At 32.7% G+C, this 15,879-nt stretch overlaps 1 pseudogene; it reads right to left on the bottom strand.

Moving 5' to 3' along the window:
* Positions 1-4,134: 4,134 nt before the first annotated feature.
* LOC107849377 lies at positions 4,135-11,448 on the bottom strand (annotated as a pseudogene).
* Positions 11,449-15,879: the final 4,431 nt, after the last annotated feature.

Below are 15,879 nucleotides of genomic sequence, written 5' to 3'. Positions count from 1 at the left end.
ATGTGGAATCACTTATGGGTTGCATTTCTTGATACATTGGTGCTTGGGTGGTGGACGCCTCTCTTGTGTCAGTTGTAAGAGATAGGTGATTGTAGTGTGTAGTGTTAAGGGTCCAAGAGTGTCAAATATTCCTGGGTTCTTAAGATTATACCTCCATTTGTCTATCTTTCTATCTTTATTTTGTTGTAACCGTTGGTAGTGTTCTTGTTGTTTAACCTTGTAATCGTTCTATTTTTGAAATATTATTGTGTTTTTCATATTCTTATTATTATTACATTAGTTTAGGTTGGTTGTTTTGGTGTCAAATACACCATTATATCTTGTATTCTTATTGTTGGTAGTGAATCCGAGAGTGGTCACCAATGGAGTCCTCGGTTCTTCAAACTTGTTGACTGTTTTGGTGTATTTTTCGTGTCTTCTTGGTCTCTTTTATATCATTTGGTATCAAAGCAAGGTTTTATTTTGTTTCAACAAAATCAATCTTGGGATTGCTATCTTGAAAATTAAAAAAAAAAAGTAAAAAAGAATAAAAAAAGAAAAAAGTTACTGTTCACATTTTTAGGGTTTTTTAATTTTTGAGACTTGATTTTTGTGTATTAATAGTGTTAGATCTTTGTTCCATAACACTGTTAGAGTCTAGAAATTGAAAATCCCAACAAAAAAGAAGTGTCAAAATTGAAAATCCCCCCAAAAAATACTAAGCCCATTTTTGACTCTAGGTTAAATTTTGAGTTTTTGATTTTGTGTATTTCTTGTATTTTTAGTATTAGATTTGTGTACTCTAACACAATAGGAGTAAAGGGTTAGAATTTGAGCTAAATTGGAGGTGATTTGAGCCATCCACCATTGTTGAGCTTGAGTTTGAAGAAACTTGAAGGTGGGATCTCATTGTGGGAGGTTGTTTTAAACTAATGTGTGTTTTGTTTTGTAGGATTTATGTTGTATTGTTATATGTGACGTTGTGGACTGATTGGGTGTCTTGTTGGACCATAACTTGAAGTGCTATTTTTTGTACAACCACGATGGAACTCGAGGCTTCAAATAGTCAAACAATTGACAATAATGCCATCAATCTCATTTTGGCTCGCCTTGAAACTATGTCCCGAGATGTGGCTAGGTTGAATGTGGGTATTGAGAAATTAGATATGGATGTGGCATCAATGAGTGAGAGATTAGAACATGTGGAAAACCAAAGGAGTCGACCTTCCACCCCTCATAACAATTCCCCAACTAATACTCCCGAGACCTTGCACCAAATGCTATATCCACCAATTGCCACAAATCCAACCAATCTTTTTTCCCGAAGCCGAGAACAAGATAGACCAAACCATCCTCAACTACACCAAGTCCAACAAAACGGGCTTGGAACCCAAATACCACCACCAAAATCGAATCCTCTTATCCAAACTCCACTTGACCAAAGATCTCACTATCCAAATCCAATTCCACCACTACAAGCTCCACTTAACCCAAATAGACCCATCCATGTTGAGGGCTATGGTAGGGGAGGACAGCATGATGGTTCTGGACAGTATGATGATATTTACTTGAGGGAAGAGATAATGAGGGGTAGACAAGGGAAGTTAGGCAGAAAGGTGAGAGATGTCCACCCAAACCAAGATGTAGGTATCAATTCCATCAAAGTGAGCCTTTCTATTTTCAAAGGTGAAAGTGATCCTAAAGCCTACCTTGCATGGGAGTCGTCTTGTGACAAGATCTTCCAACTTAATGATCTCACCGAAGAAAAGAAAAGTTGATATGTTATATCTCACTTCGAAGGGTATGCTAATACATGGTGGGAGTATGTTAAACTGTTTGAGAATGAGATGATTGGGGGAAAACCTCCTCCTTGGTTTTAGTTGAAGAACCTTATGCGGCAAAGGTACTTGATCGAGACTTTTAGGCATGAGCTCCTTGACAAATTGTACAATTTGAGGCAAGGTAGCAAGAGTGTCATGGATTACTATGATGAATTTCAACAATCAATGTTGAAACTTGACCACCGAGGTGAGCAAGTAAGTCATGACATTGTGTGCTTCAAGGTTGGGTTAAACAAGGACATCTTTACTCGCATGACACTTCACAAATTCGACACCACAGATGGCATATTCCATGTGGCTTTAGAGGTTGAGAGGGAGCTCAAAGAGAACTCATTCATGGCTGCTCAACCCGAGGCCACCAAGGCTTCAACAAACAAAATAAAAGAAAAAGAACGTACCTTCCAACTGTAGCAAAATACTTGATTTTTACTGGAAGATTTTTTTTATCAAACTGTAGTAAAAGGATCAAAATACTTGATTTTGATTCATGTATTTTATTATCTACATAATCTTAAGAGATAGTAAAAAGATGAAAAGAGTTTTAAAATACGTGTCTTAGAGGCAAAAGGTTGCAATTCGGTAGACAAAAGCCATTGCGCCATGATATAACCATCCTCATCACAAGTCAGGCTGATATTTTTCGGGTGATACTATAGAGCAGCAGCCACTGCATTGTCTTGTTGCTTCTGAAAATTAATAAATTTCAATCGTATTTCCATACTCCAAAATCAAAACAAAAAATTGGTTACCACAACTCAAAATTCTAAGCTTTGAATAATACCGATATAGAATGAATCATAGAATGCTCCCACTTATTGCACTAAATAATTGCAGTTGCACTTGTGAGAAATCAAACACATAGTGTATGACTCTGAAATTCAATGACACAACCGGCCATTCACAACATAGAAATGATTCTATGATAAAAATAACCGAACACACGAAAAATAACCAACACCGCATAGAAATGTTATAATCAAGTTATAATAAAAATAATCAATATTATAAGGTACAACACCGCATGCCTATAGTACAACAATTTCTAACATAGAAATGTTATAATCAACTCAAACAGAAAAATTCAAACATAAGTATAAATCTAAAAAATAGAGTAACTCCGACGATTAAGGCAATGACTGCTTTGTTAAAATCAAGTTTATTAGAAAATAAAAAGGCAAAAATATTACAATGGTAACATATGACGGAGGCAGAGAAGAAAATTACCAAGTCATTTTGCAATTTTATTGAAATTGCTACAAATGGAGTGACCCTTCAACATACTATAAAGAAACACAAATCTTCTATGTAAAGAATTAGCAACACAATAGCCAAATTCACCATATAATTGTTCCCAAATCATGAACTAAGAAAGAACAAATGATCAGCAGAAGGTAAAATTAAATACTCAATGATTCTCACATATCACCAAATTGTTCATATCAGATAAACCTAAGTGGCTAAATTCCTAAAACCAATCACTCTCCAAAAAAAAGAGAAACTAAATTAAGGAATTTTAGTACCTTTGAAATTTTTTTAGCTGGCAAATTTGTTACTTCTATAGATTTCTTCTCTGTAATGGGTGAAATTTGAACAAAAGGAATTTGGTTGAATGTTTGTGTTAAACTGTTAGTATTTGCAGTTAATGTGCAATTCTATTAAGTTAAATTGACTTTTATTTTTATCCATTTTCTTTTTGAATTTTAAAACAAATATTTAAGATTTTGAATTTTAAAAATATTAACTAACTACCAACATAACTTATTTTTGTAACTAAACTACCAAGTGGCTTATTCTTACGCTGCCACTTGGCTTGATGGAAAGAATTTGTCCTCTTCTTTTAATAATATATAGATATAGATATAGAATAGATATAGATATAGATATAGATATAGATATAGATAGATAAGTGACAGTAAGGTACTAGCTGCGGCATAGATGATAATGACTCATGGCATTTTGAATTGGGAAAAGGCTCAAATATGCCATTGAACTATCAGAAATTTCTCATTTATGCCATCAATTAAAAGTTGAGCTCATTTATGTTATTGCTGTTACAAAACCAGCTCATCCATGCCATTACTTTTTAACCATGATTTTCAAAAATAACTTTGGCACGTGGCCTTTTATTAGAAGTTCACGTCATTAATTAAAATAAGCAAAAAGGCTCAAATATGTCATTGAACTATCAGAAATGGCTCATTTATGCCATCAGTTAAAAGTTTGTCTCATTCATGTCATCATCGTTATAAAATCAACTCACTCATGCCATTACTTTTTTAATGATGGATTTTTAAAAATAGATTTTCCACGTGGTCTTTTATTAGAAGTCCACATCATTAATTAAAAGAAATCAATATTAATTTTAAAATATCTAAAATTAGTTAGTATTGGGATTATTTATTCCAGCATTTATACCATAATGATATGAGAAGTTATCCCATATACATGGGGGGATAATTGGAATAGCAGACTTCTTTTAAGCCGTTATTTGAAAATGATTTTTCAACAATGTATGCTCCACTAATTCGTGATGGGAGAAGTTATTCTATTGATACGCCTCTTTCTTTTTCTTGCTTGCCCTAATCGTTCATTGGTTTATTTTCTTGCAACTTCGGAGTATATATTGGAGTCATTGGAATTAAAACTAATCAATTACTTTAGGATAAAATATTTGAGGTTTCTGTTAAGCGTAACATTTATAATGATTTAGAATCAACTAGAAATAGCCAAAGGATACACATTAATCACTATTTTTTCTGATTAGAAAAATAGTTATTGTTGTAGGGAAAAAAATATTTTAATGGGTGTGGGTCGGGTTATGTTAAATGAATCGGTTGTTTTTAACGGGTCTAAGATATTTTGAAATTAATATTAATTTATTTTAATTAATGTCGCGGACCTCTAATTAAAGGCCACATGACAAAACTATTTTTGAAAACTCATCATTAAAAAGTAATGACACGGGTGAGCTGATTTTATAACAACGATGGCATGAATGAGCTGAACTTTTAGCTGATGGCATAAACGAGCCATTTCTGATAGTTTAATGGCATATTTGAGCCTTTTTTCTTAATTTAATTAATGACGTGGACCTTTAATAAAAGGTCAAGCGGCAAAACTGTTTTTGAAAACCACCGTTAAAAATTAATGGCATGGATAAGCCGATTTTGTAACGATGATGGCATGAATGAGCCAAACTTTTAACTGATGGCATAAATGAGTCATTTCTGATAGTTCAATGGCATATTAAAGCCTTTTTCCCTTTTGAATTTTTGCAAAATATTGAGTGTTGGATTTTTAAGCCCTTTGATCAAAGAATGAATGCACTTATTCATGATTAGAGGGTTGTGGTTGTTTAACTGGACAATGGAAGACGGAGGTCGTGAAATTAGAGTATAGCTTGCATCACACTCCTCCAAGTTTTCTAAGTCCCCTATCTCTTCTGGCAAGCTTTCAAGTTTTGAGCAGTACGATACAACTAGCTTCACCAAACCTTTCAACATGCCAATGATGCTTGGAAGTTCTGCAAGGTTATTCATAAATCTAAAATCCAGATGTGTAAGATGCGCTTGGTTCTGAATAGTAAATGATAATATTTCCCCTATCCCAGAGGGTCTCATGTGAATCTCTAACTCCGATTTCATTCTTCCTAGGATTTGTGGAAATTTCTCTAAACTTGAGCATCAATTATATTCATATATTCAAGAGATTCCACATTAACATATGGAAACCTCTCAAGGTTTACACAACCATGCAAATTTAACCAAATGAGTTTTCTGCGACACTTCAGAGAAGGGTGAACCTCTTCAGGACTTGTACATTCCATTAGATCCAAATACTCCAAATTTGGCATCCTCGTGAAGTCCGGTGTTTTCTTCAGCTTTCTGCAGAGACCGAGTTTTAGCCTTCGCAGAGACGGCAAATCCTGCTATTCGCAACACATAAAGAATGGACCTTTGTGCTTAATTTACTACCTTAAAATAAAAAAATGTGCAACGACATTTAGGGAATAATAACCAATAAGATTATATTACATTATATTTTTATCCGTAATTATATTAGTGGCTTTAGCTTTTAAATACATGCCCTATTATTTTTATATGGTTTTTTTTACTAAATGTGTCAAAACTGAAAAGTAAAAGTGGATATTAAATTAGAAAAAAAGTGACAACTAATTCTGAAAAGTATTAATGTTACCTTTTTCTTTTTCTTTTATTAAAATTTGGATTTCACTACTCAATGTTACTTATCGTCCACTTGACTTAAGATGCTACTCCAATTACATAAACAATTTTTTTGCATCATTCGATCATTTACCTTCCAATGTTTTAAAAGTTGGAGCTGGTTAATTAATCACCCAACACAAAAGCAATTGTATGTCATGCGTGTATCCAAGTCTGATTGGGATATTCAAAACACACGCTTATATATATATATGTATGTATATATATGTCAATAAAAGATGTATGTATGTATGGTCACTAGAATAGCTAGTTAGATGTCTATCTCACAATTATTGTCAACTTTGAGTATCTATCTATGTATTTGACCAAAAGAAAAAGAAAATTGAATCCAGCTATTGTACCTTTATTCCAGTCCATAAATCATGCAGCAAACTCCACCGGAGATCAAGATTAATAAGCCTTGGGGGTTCAAATTTTTCTGGCAATGACACCCAAGGATAGTGATCCCAGACAAACCACCGCAAGTTGTTGGACAGGTACTCAAGAGAGCCATTGGGAATGTCTACTGAATCAATCGAAGACAAGAAGTGGTGTATCGGATGATCATCATATATGTATAATATCCTAAGCCTTTTCATATCTTGCATTGACTCTTTATTAAAGCGTATTTGTTCAAAATAAGTAAAGCAGATTGCTTCCATTTCCATGGTTCCCTGGTAAAAAGATCATAAGTCAACAAATCATAGCTTTTAGAGTCAAGTCGGAAAGTTTTCATGTTGCAATAGAACGAAATTGTAGTCGAAACAGAACCAATGATTGTAATGTTGTAAATAAAAAATAATATATTATCAAGTGAATTCTATTAAATGGAATACCGGTTAAGGAGAATATTAAAAAAAAATGGTTGGGACAACAAACTGTTAGGATATACTATTAACCATGTAATTTGTGTTAAAGTATTATATTTTCATCCCATGTAAAGACTATTTATTATATTAATAAAATCTTTATTTAAATAGATCATTGTGTTAATATGTGTGTCCTTTGCTTATATAGTAGACAATTTTGTGTATGGAGTATTGTAACTCATGCACGGAAGATTAACATTATCGGTTCTTATAAGTAATAAATTAACGTTCACAATCAAAGATGAGGTAGGACAAACATCTTGATGATTGTAGCACAAGATTAAATATAATTTGGTCTGGGAGTGGTAATATTCCGACTTCTTGTGCTAGTATATTTCGCATGTATTGAACGGACAATTAGAGATATCCGTTTATGTTCTGAACAATAATGAACGATTTTTGTAGACCATTGCATGTACTTATACTCTTAATCTTGGTATAATTATTATGATTTATGTGGTTTATTTTAACGTTTTAATCTATTAAAAGGTGAAATTCTTTTGCAAGTCAACATATTCATGATAGGTTGGATGATGATGAATCACTTAGTGAAATATTAATTAGTTGATAGAATCATGTCTCGGACTTGAGATAGAAGACACACCTTTATGGTTGCTTATAAGTTTTCCCGTGAAAACCCTGTAGGTGAATTTTGTATCTGTCATGTGAAATAAGTTAAGCATTATAAATAAATGATTAAATGAATTAAATTTTTAAGAGAATTTAATTTAATTAATTGGTGTCAGTAATTCTAACATGGGGAGTTAAATAAGATGTAATGGTAGATTTCGAAATTAAATCGAGGAGTGCAATTACAGATTTTTAGTGGAATAATTTGTAATTTATTATGATATGATAATTCATTCACCACCGAATTAATATCATAATTGGAAGCCTCACTTAATAAAGTTGTGTTCCCTTCTATACCTGATTAGCTAATCAATTTTGGAAAAGAAAAAGGAACTTACTAGAAGTAATATTATTTACTGGTCTTTTGGAAGGAAAATAATGATTGAAACGTTTTGGATAATTAAAGAGGCCTAAAACGTTTTGGACAACTAAAGAGCTCCAAAACGTTTGACTCTTGATTTTTCCTTATTTATGAGGAAACAAGAATAAATAAGGTTTTAGAGGTTCAGAAGATGATGATTATTCCATCTTTTCTTTGAGTCCAATAATCACTTGCCACTCAAGTGTTGATTGAAAAAGGTTAATTCGGTTTTGGTAGAAGATTGCAGTCCTGGAAAGCAAAGCGTTGAACGAGTTTTGTGAAAGTTTCAAGAGGTAAGTTTTCTGATTCTCGTTTTAGTTATGTTATCTAAATATTATATAAGTTATTGATCGTGTTGAATTAATGCTTCCGTTGTGCATGTTTTAACACAAACATCCATCTCATTCGTGACTCTTTTTTCTCTGTTGAATTTCTCTAATGCAAGAGGAAATCTAGACTGATTGCAAGCTCAGTTGAGCAGATGTTCTCATCCACAAGCTAAGAGGAGAAGAAAATGACAGATAACTGCTACTACTAGTGCTCCTATTTAGTCTAACAAACTAACTCTATCTAATAGATGTGTACAACTCAGCTTCTAATCCAATTCTAGTATACACCGTTTAACATTCTCCATAGTTTGAGCCGTAGGGAAGCCTATGGGACCAACTAAGGGTCAAACTAGACCAAGTGTTACTCGAGGAAAGGTCGGGGTGAATTTATTAGATGATTTCCCAGAAGGAATTGAGCTATCTTGTAGAAATATTGAAACTGGGAAAGTCACTACAGATTGGCAAAAATTTCACTATGACTATTTTCCGAAGTAGTATATTGAATGCAAACTTCAAGGACATTAAAAGAGAACAAAGACAATAGAAGACGTGATGCGAGGGAAATACTTAAAAAAAAAAAAAAAAGAGCTATTACTGGTTCTAACAATGAAAAGAGAATTCAAGATGGTATTGTGCACCAGGGATAAACATATTAAGCGGCTAGATGGTTTAATAACATAGGTTACTTGACAAATTAGCCACGTTACAAAATTAACGTTACTTTGCTTTTCCAACTAAAATGGTGTACCTGCATGAATATGAAGCAAGAGGAAAAAATAATTGGATTTGAAATGCCCTCTATATGTTGGAATATGAAAAGTAGAAATTGAATGTTATTGTTTTGTTAAGCCTACTTACCATGTTGTCAGCCATCACTTGTTTGAAATCTTTGGCATCCCATAGTCAGCTACGTTCGTCCGGATGCTTTGGCATTTTCACTATATATTTACCCATATCTTGTATCAAGTCATGCATTTCAATTGTATCATATTCAGTTAAGAACACAAGAGATTTGTCAATTAGGACATCCAATCCATATTCAGCTTTAAAATCACAGCTCTCAAGGATTTCCATGGCATGCTTTCTTTTATATCTTCGGAAGAAACATGCTATATCAAGAAATATATCTTGCTCTTCGTGCTCCAACCCATAGGGGCAGACCCACATGTATTTTTCGGGTGCTCCAGTACCCACAAAACTCGACGTAGATTAGGTGTAATTATATAAGAAATATAGAATAAATGATATAATATATTAAAATGCATCCAGAGAATGAACACATGATTGGGTACAGTGGCTTGAGGTGTGACTTTCATGTCCAGGGCTCTGGGTTTGATTCCATACAGCTACACACTATTTTTTATAAAAAATTTTGTACACCCACAACCTTGAAAACCTGATTCGCCACTGCCAATCCATCATAAATTATTTTGAGCTTTTCAACCAGATAACAAATAGAGTTTTCCTTTATTTTGTCTACAGTTCTTCCCCACCGATTTAGGCCTTTCTTATACAACATGGAACCCCACAGCTTGAGGGCTAACGGAAGACCTTTAGCATGATTTACTGCCTCCAATGACAACTTCTTAAATCGCTCATCTGGAGCTTCTTTTCTAAAAGCATATTGATTGAACAATTGCATAGCTTCACGATCAGGCAATAGCTTCACTTCATATATTGCATCATCATTAATCTTTATCAGATCTCGATTTGTAGTTGTTACAATTACTCTGCTTCCTTTACCAAACCAACTAGCATCACCTGCTAAATACTCCAAATGCTCATTATGATCTATGTCATCTAGCACAATTAGCACCTTCATTGAACAGAGTCTGCTCGGAATCATGCACTTCCCCACTTGCTGACTCTTGACGTAATTATCCTTTTCTCCTAACAGTTCAGAAAGAAGGATATTTTGTAAAGAACACAGCCCATTCTTTTTTGCATTTTCCTTAACATCATCAAGAATACAAGCAGCTTCAAATTGAACTGATAAACTAAATTTATGAAAGATGGCCGTTGCTATTGTCGTTTTGCCTATCCCGCCCATTCCCCAGATCCCTAAGATCCTAACATCATTGATTTCTTGATCAAGTAGGGATTCTACTTTCTCTAAATGAGTATCTACTCCCACAACATCTTGCGAAGAATATAAAAAATAAGCACTCTTGTGTAATTTGGAGATTTGGTCAACGATCTGCTGAATATTGTCAGGTTCAATCCTATAAATATAAGAAGACTGAGTGTGGAAAATGTGAGAAATTCAAGTATTTCATAATGGTAATGTTCAGGAGGGTGTTAAAAAGTCTCTATGTTAAGCATGAAAATTGCAAAACTTTAATGGTTTGGAGGATTTTTATGTATTATCTCTAATTAAATTGATATAACTATGCCTTCTTACTGATAATATATAATCCACCATCATATTTTTTTGCAAAAAAAAAAAATAACAATTCTTGTGTCTAAATGATAATCAGTGAAATTAGATTGTGCATGCAGTAGTATTCTTAGCTCAAAGAGATATAGATTTAATTTCCACATTTTTAATTAGGTAAATATCAATAGTTTATTTAGCGTTGATTCTGTTTAACTCACAGAAGCGTCCAAATTTAAATAGAAAATTTTCCCTTTTTTTTTTCCCATAATTATGTGTTTTTAGCTCACCCTTTACGGATATCAAATCCTTTTTGATTAGCGAGAGCAGTTAGGGCATTCCTCCATCCTTGCACCTTCTGCGTCCCCTCTTCTCCATCATCCTTATACTTCAATTCGTGTTCGGCAAAAGCTTTTGCAAAGCACTCTGTTTGGTTTCGAACATGTGATGGATCTACATCACAGAAGACCGGGATGACTGTTTGTCCATTTTGGTCCTTGCACTCCATGATCTCCACTAGTTCATTCAAGCACCACCTAGATGTAGCATAATTCTTCGAGAAAACAACGAGGGCGGCTTTAGAGTCTTTGATAGCCTTCATGAGTTCTTCAGGGATCGAATCACCATAATCTAGCCTTTCATCATCTTGAAAGGTGAATATCCCCTCTTTTTCAAACCTTGGTATAAGTGACTCGTAAATGTTTTACGAGTATCTTCACCTCTAAAACTTAGAAACACAATGTACTTCCATTGGGAATTACTCACAGAAAAAGAAGATGATGCCATGGATTTAGTTAATTTGTTAAAATTTGAGAAGAAAGACTTAAAAAAAGAAGCGTGGATAGATAATGGTTGTGATAAGAGATAAAATTTGGGACAAAGTTAAATAGGAATTTGGAACCAAAATGAGTCACGGAACTAAAAAAGTGATCAAAAAAGATCACCTATTTAAAAAGTTATCAAAATAGGTTAAACGTAATAATTTATTAAATTTTTCACTTTTTGTTTAACGATCAACTAACGGAGTTGACTTTCGTAAAAACATAATAATTTCTTACTGTTTTACACATTTTTTATAAAACGTAAGAAATTATTACGTTGTGTCAGAAAAACACGTAAAACGTAATAATTTCTTACGTTTTACGCATAATTCGAGGAAAAAAATCCAGTGACAATTGTCAAGTCATATTAAATGTGACTTTTCAGAAATTAAAAAGTGCTTCACGTAACAATTTGTTATGTTTTTCGTAAATTGAGAAAAAAAATTCATTGAATTGTCAAGTCATTGTAAATGTGACTTTTCAGAAATTAAAAGTCGTTCAATGTAATACTTTCTTACGTTCTTTCACTTTTTAATTTACTAATAGAACGTCATATTTTCTTACATTATTATCTTTTTTTGAATCTGTCCTTTTCTCAAAAGTCCAAGATCTGGTTCCCCATTATCTCTCTTTGATCCCACCACACCTCACTTTTCGGCGAACCCCCTTATTCCGGCAACCCCCTTCTCTTTTTCGGTGAACCGCCATTAATAAAAGATCCCAGATCTGGTCCTCCCATTATCTTCTCTTTGATCCTACCATCCCTCACTTTCCGGCGAACCCCCTTATTCCGACGATCCCTTTCCCTTTTCCGGCGAACCGGCATTAATAACAAGTAATATTTTTATGTTTTTAGTTACCATATTTAGGTGCATATTATGTTGAGTAGTTTTGTTGAACTAGATTATGAGCTGCTATTTTCTCCAAAATTTAAGAGAAGAGTACAAAACAAAGCAAAATCAAAGAGTAAAACAATTTAGTAATAACGAGGGAAAAAATAGTGAGGATTGAAAATTACAAAAGTGTGGACGTAGGAATTCTCTGTCGAAAGCAGAGAGAATTTTATTATTGACATGAATGAAATATATATATTTTTTACTTAGAACATTTTATTGTTCTTTACTTGGCAAGTTCTGTGCATGTACAATTAGATTTCACTAACCATACTTCTTTGCTTAATTAAAACCTAATGAGATAGCATAATTTCCTACTAGTTATTCTTCACATATTACATTTTCTCCGATAAATATATACTCAAATACATTAAAAATTACAAATCAACGTAGCAACTTAGATAGTACTCCCAAGAAATAAAAAAAATGGACTATAAAAATCAGTTAAAGACACTAATAATATAAAGTATAAAAGTCAAATAATCTTCAACTTTATTCTAATAAAATAGAATCAATGAACAATTTCTTCATTCTAAAGTACTTAGGTAAAACTTAACTAATCACTTTCATTAATTTCGTTTGTATTTGCAATATTTTTAGTACTCAATTTTTTTTTGCATCAATTCTAAATCTTAACTTTGAAGTTATATTAGAAGATGTAATGTAATGAATGAAAATTTTCTATTATGAGTTGATCAAACTCACCCAATATTATACTTCCATCTAATTCTTGATATGCCAAATATGACGACTAATAGTAAAAATTTATTTTTAAAATAGCGGAACTTAAAGTATTGATTCTCATATTAAGTTGTCAATAGTTTACCAAAATGACATAGACAAAACTAACTTTATTCTGATATCGCATGAGCAAGTCATATAACATGCCATGCCCATAATTTTTGTTTATTAAAGTTCTGAAACTCCACCAATATCATGTTTCTTATATTATCAATTTTAAGGTACATAAACAGAAAGTTTACATTATCGATTTTAAGTTACATAAAAAGAAAGATTACAGTAGTTGGATATGTTGCTTGCATTGTTGATTAAAGTTCTACAATCCTATCGGTATGATGTTGCTTGCATTATTGAATATTTATGGTGTATAAAAAGTAAGGTTACAGTAGAGTAATAATTGTCAGTGTTTATTAAAGTTCTGAAACTCCACTGATATGAGGTTGCTTATATTGTCGGTTTTAAGTTGTATAAAAAATAGGATTACAGTTGACTAATAACTTATACAAAATTTATCAATGACAGTCAAATCTTAATTTTTTGGACGCATTTGAATGAATGAACTGAATTTAATTATGGGTGCAGGTTGTTAATTAAAATGGAGCGTGTTGTGCATCCCGGTCCTGTTGAACCTACACTACTTAGACTACAGAGTCATCATCGATCGGAGTGGCTGTGAAAAGAAGAAATACCATACGATTTGTGCATTAGGCCTATCAGGATCGAGACGACTTGGTCTCTATTTACCTCGCATCCACCGCATCAACGTGTTGAAGAATACTTATTCAGTGCGGGATTGTAGGATATCGTAAGAGTTGGTAAAATGCAGTATGATCGACATCTTCTTATGGCCATGGTTGAGAGATGGAGGCCGAAAAGTCATTGCTTTCACCTGCCTTTTGGTGAGGCAACAATCACACTTTAGGATGTACAAGTCTTGTTTGGTTTGCATATTGATGGTCACCTAATTTATCTAACGGATGTTTTCGATAGGGATCGGTCGTGGCGTGATATGCTAGAGGCCCCCATGGGATATGTTGGGCCCATTAGTAGTAGGAGTTTTGTGAGTTTAATGAATCTAACCGATTCCATTAAAGATGAGTTAGAAATGAAACCCCTTGGAGACGATAATCACTATCACTCTGTGAGCTTGAACGATAATTTGGCTGATCAACATTGTCGATATTCTCATGAACATTGGGTTGATCTTGCGTAATACTAACCCTAAATATGAAAAATAAAATATATAAATATATACGTTTATCATATTAATTAAAACTACTGAAATTAAACTTCAATTGGTGAACGTACCGATAATAGTCAGTTGCACCAAAACTAGACGATCCATGCACATTAGAGAATGTTTTAGCATTTTTTATCGATCCAAATTGTGAAGTCTGTCCAAAAAAATGATCCTGTCCATAACTTAGAGCAATATTCATCTCATTTTTATGGTAAACACCTACGAACATAAATAATAGTCAAAACTATAATATTTTGCCAAAATTTTTTGATAAAATAGGCACAAATTAATGAATGTTACCAGTCATTTTCATTAATAGTTCTGTTCAAATCAAAATCATATCTGTCGGTATGAATATTTTGATATTGAGTCATTTGAGGAAAATCGCTAGACTGAGGAAACACATTATTTAATAAAGGAGAACGACAATGGCTAGACCTGGGCTCCTTCCTCACATATACTTCAAGCACGGTTTGCTTGTTTGATCTATGTAGTCATTTGGAGCCCTCAAAAAATCACCCAATGAATTGTCATCATTAATAAGCCATTCGCCAAAATTTACTTGACCTTGACCTAAAAATGACGTTGGATATTTTCCAATTATAATCAATTTATAATCGAAACTGTTCAAACCCATTCTTTTATAAAGTGAATCACATAATTTTTTAAATCTAAGATTCAACGGATACTTGACATTGTATTTCGGGGGACAATTATAATGTATGGTGTTTTCATCATAGATAATGTCACCATCCCAAAAAAAAGAAACTCTAACTTTTGGTTCCGAAGACATTCTACGTGATTGAAATTATGAAAGATGAAGGGGTGATGAAAATGTTACAAAATGGTGATACAATAAGTTGAAGGCATTCTTATATAGTGTTTGCAGGGGCTAGAAAGTCAAAAATAAAATGGAACAAAAATATAATGTATCAGTTAATTATTTACTCCTTTTTGTGACACGACACATAAAAAATTATACTTTCAGAACAAACAAATTTAGAAAAAATATAAAAGATTTTCACCTATGCAATTTTAATTATTCAGTCCATTTGTATGATATGTCACATCAATAATTATACATTTACCTGATAAAATTATAAAAAAATATAATTTTTCTATTATGTTTTACTAAAAAAAAAACTTTTTATTGAGCACTATTTATGAAAGAAGAAGTCAAAAATAATTAACTCCATGACACTTGAATTAACAAAATAAATCAATAATTTTTTTTACAAAAATTATTTATATTTTACATACTTTTAATGGGGCAATGAATAATTTCTTAATTTTTTTGTGTGTAAAACGTAATAATTTTTTTTTATGTTTTACTAAAATTTTTGTAAAAAACGTAATAATTTATTACACTTTCTAAAATTTCAATTATCTCTCTTCCTATTTATTACTCTATTCCTATTTATTATTCCTCTTCCTCCATCACTTTCATACTCTAAATCAAATTTTATTCTATTGCATTTTTCGTTATCTACTTATTTCTAACTTCATGAATTATAACAGGAGACTTGTTTGTGCATGTGGGTCTCCTCCAATTCTGAGAATTTCATGGTCGAATGACAA

Source organism: Capsicum annuum, unplaced genomic scaffold (genome assembly GCF_002878395.1).
Source record: "Capsicum annuum cultivar UCD-10X-F1 unplaced genomic scaffold, UCD10Xv1.1 ctg81929, whole genome shotgun sequence".
NCBI classification, from domain to species: domain Eukaryota; kingdom Viridiplantae; phylum Streptophyta; class Magnoliopsida; order Solanales; family Solanaceae; genus Capsicum; species Capsicum annuum.
Note: the sequence above shows the minus strand (reverse complement) of the source record. Positions and strands in the feature narration are given on the sequence as shown.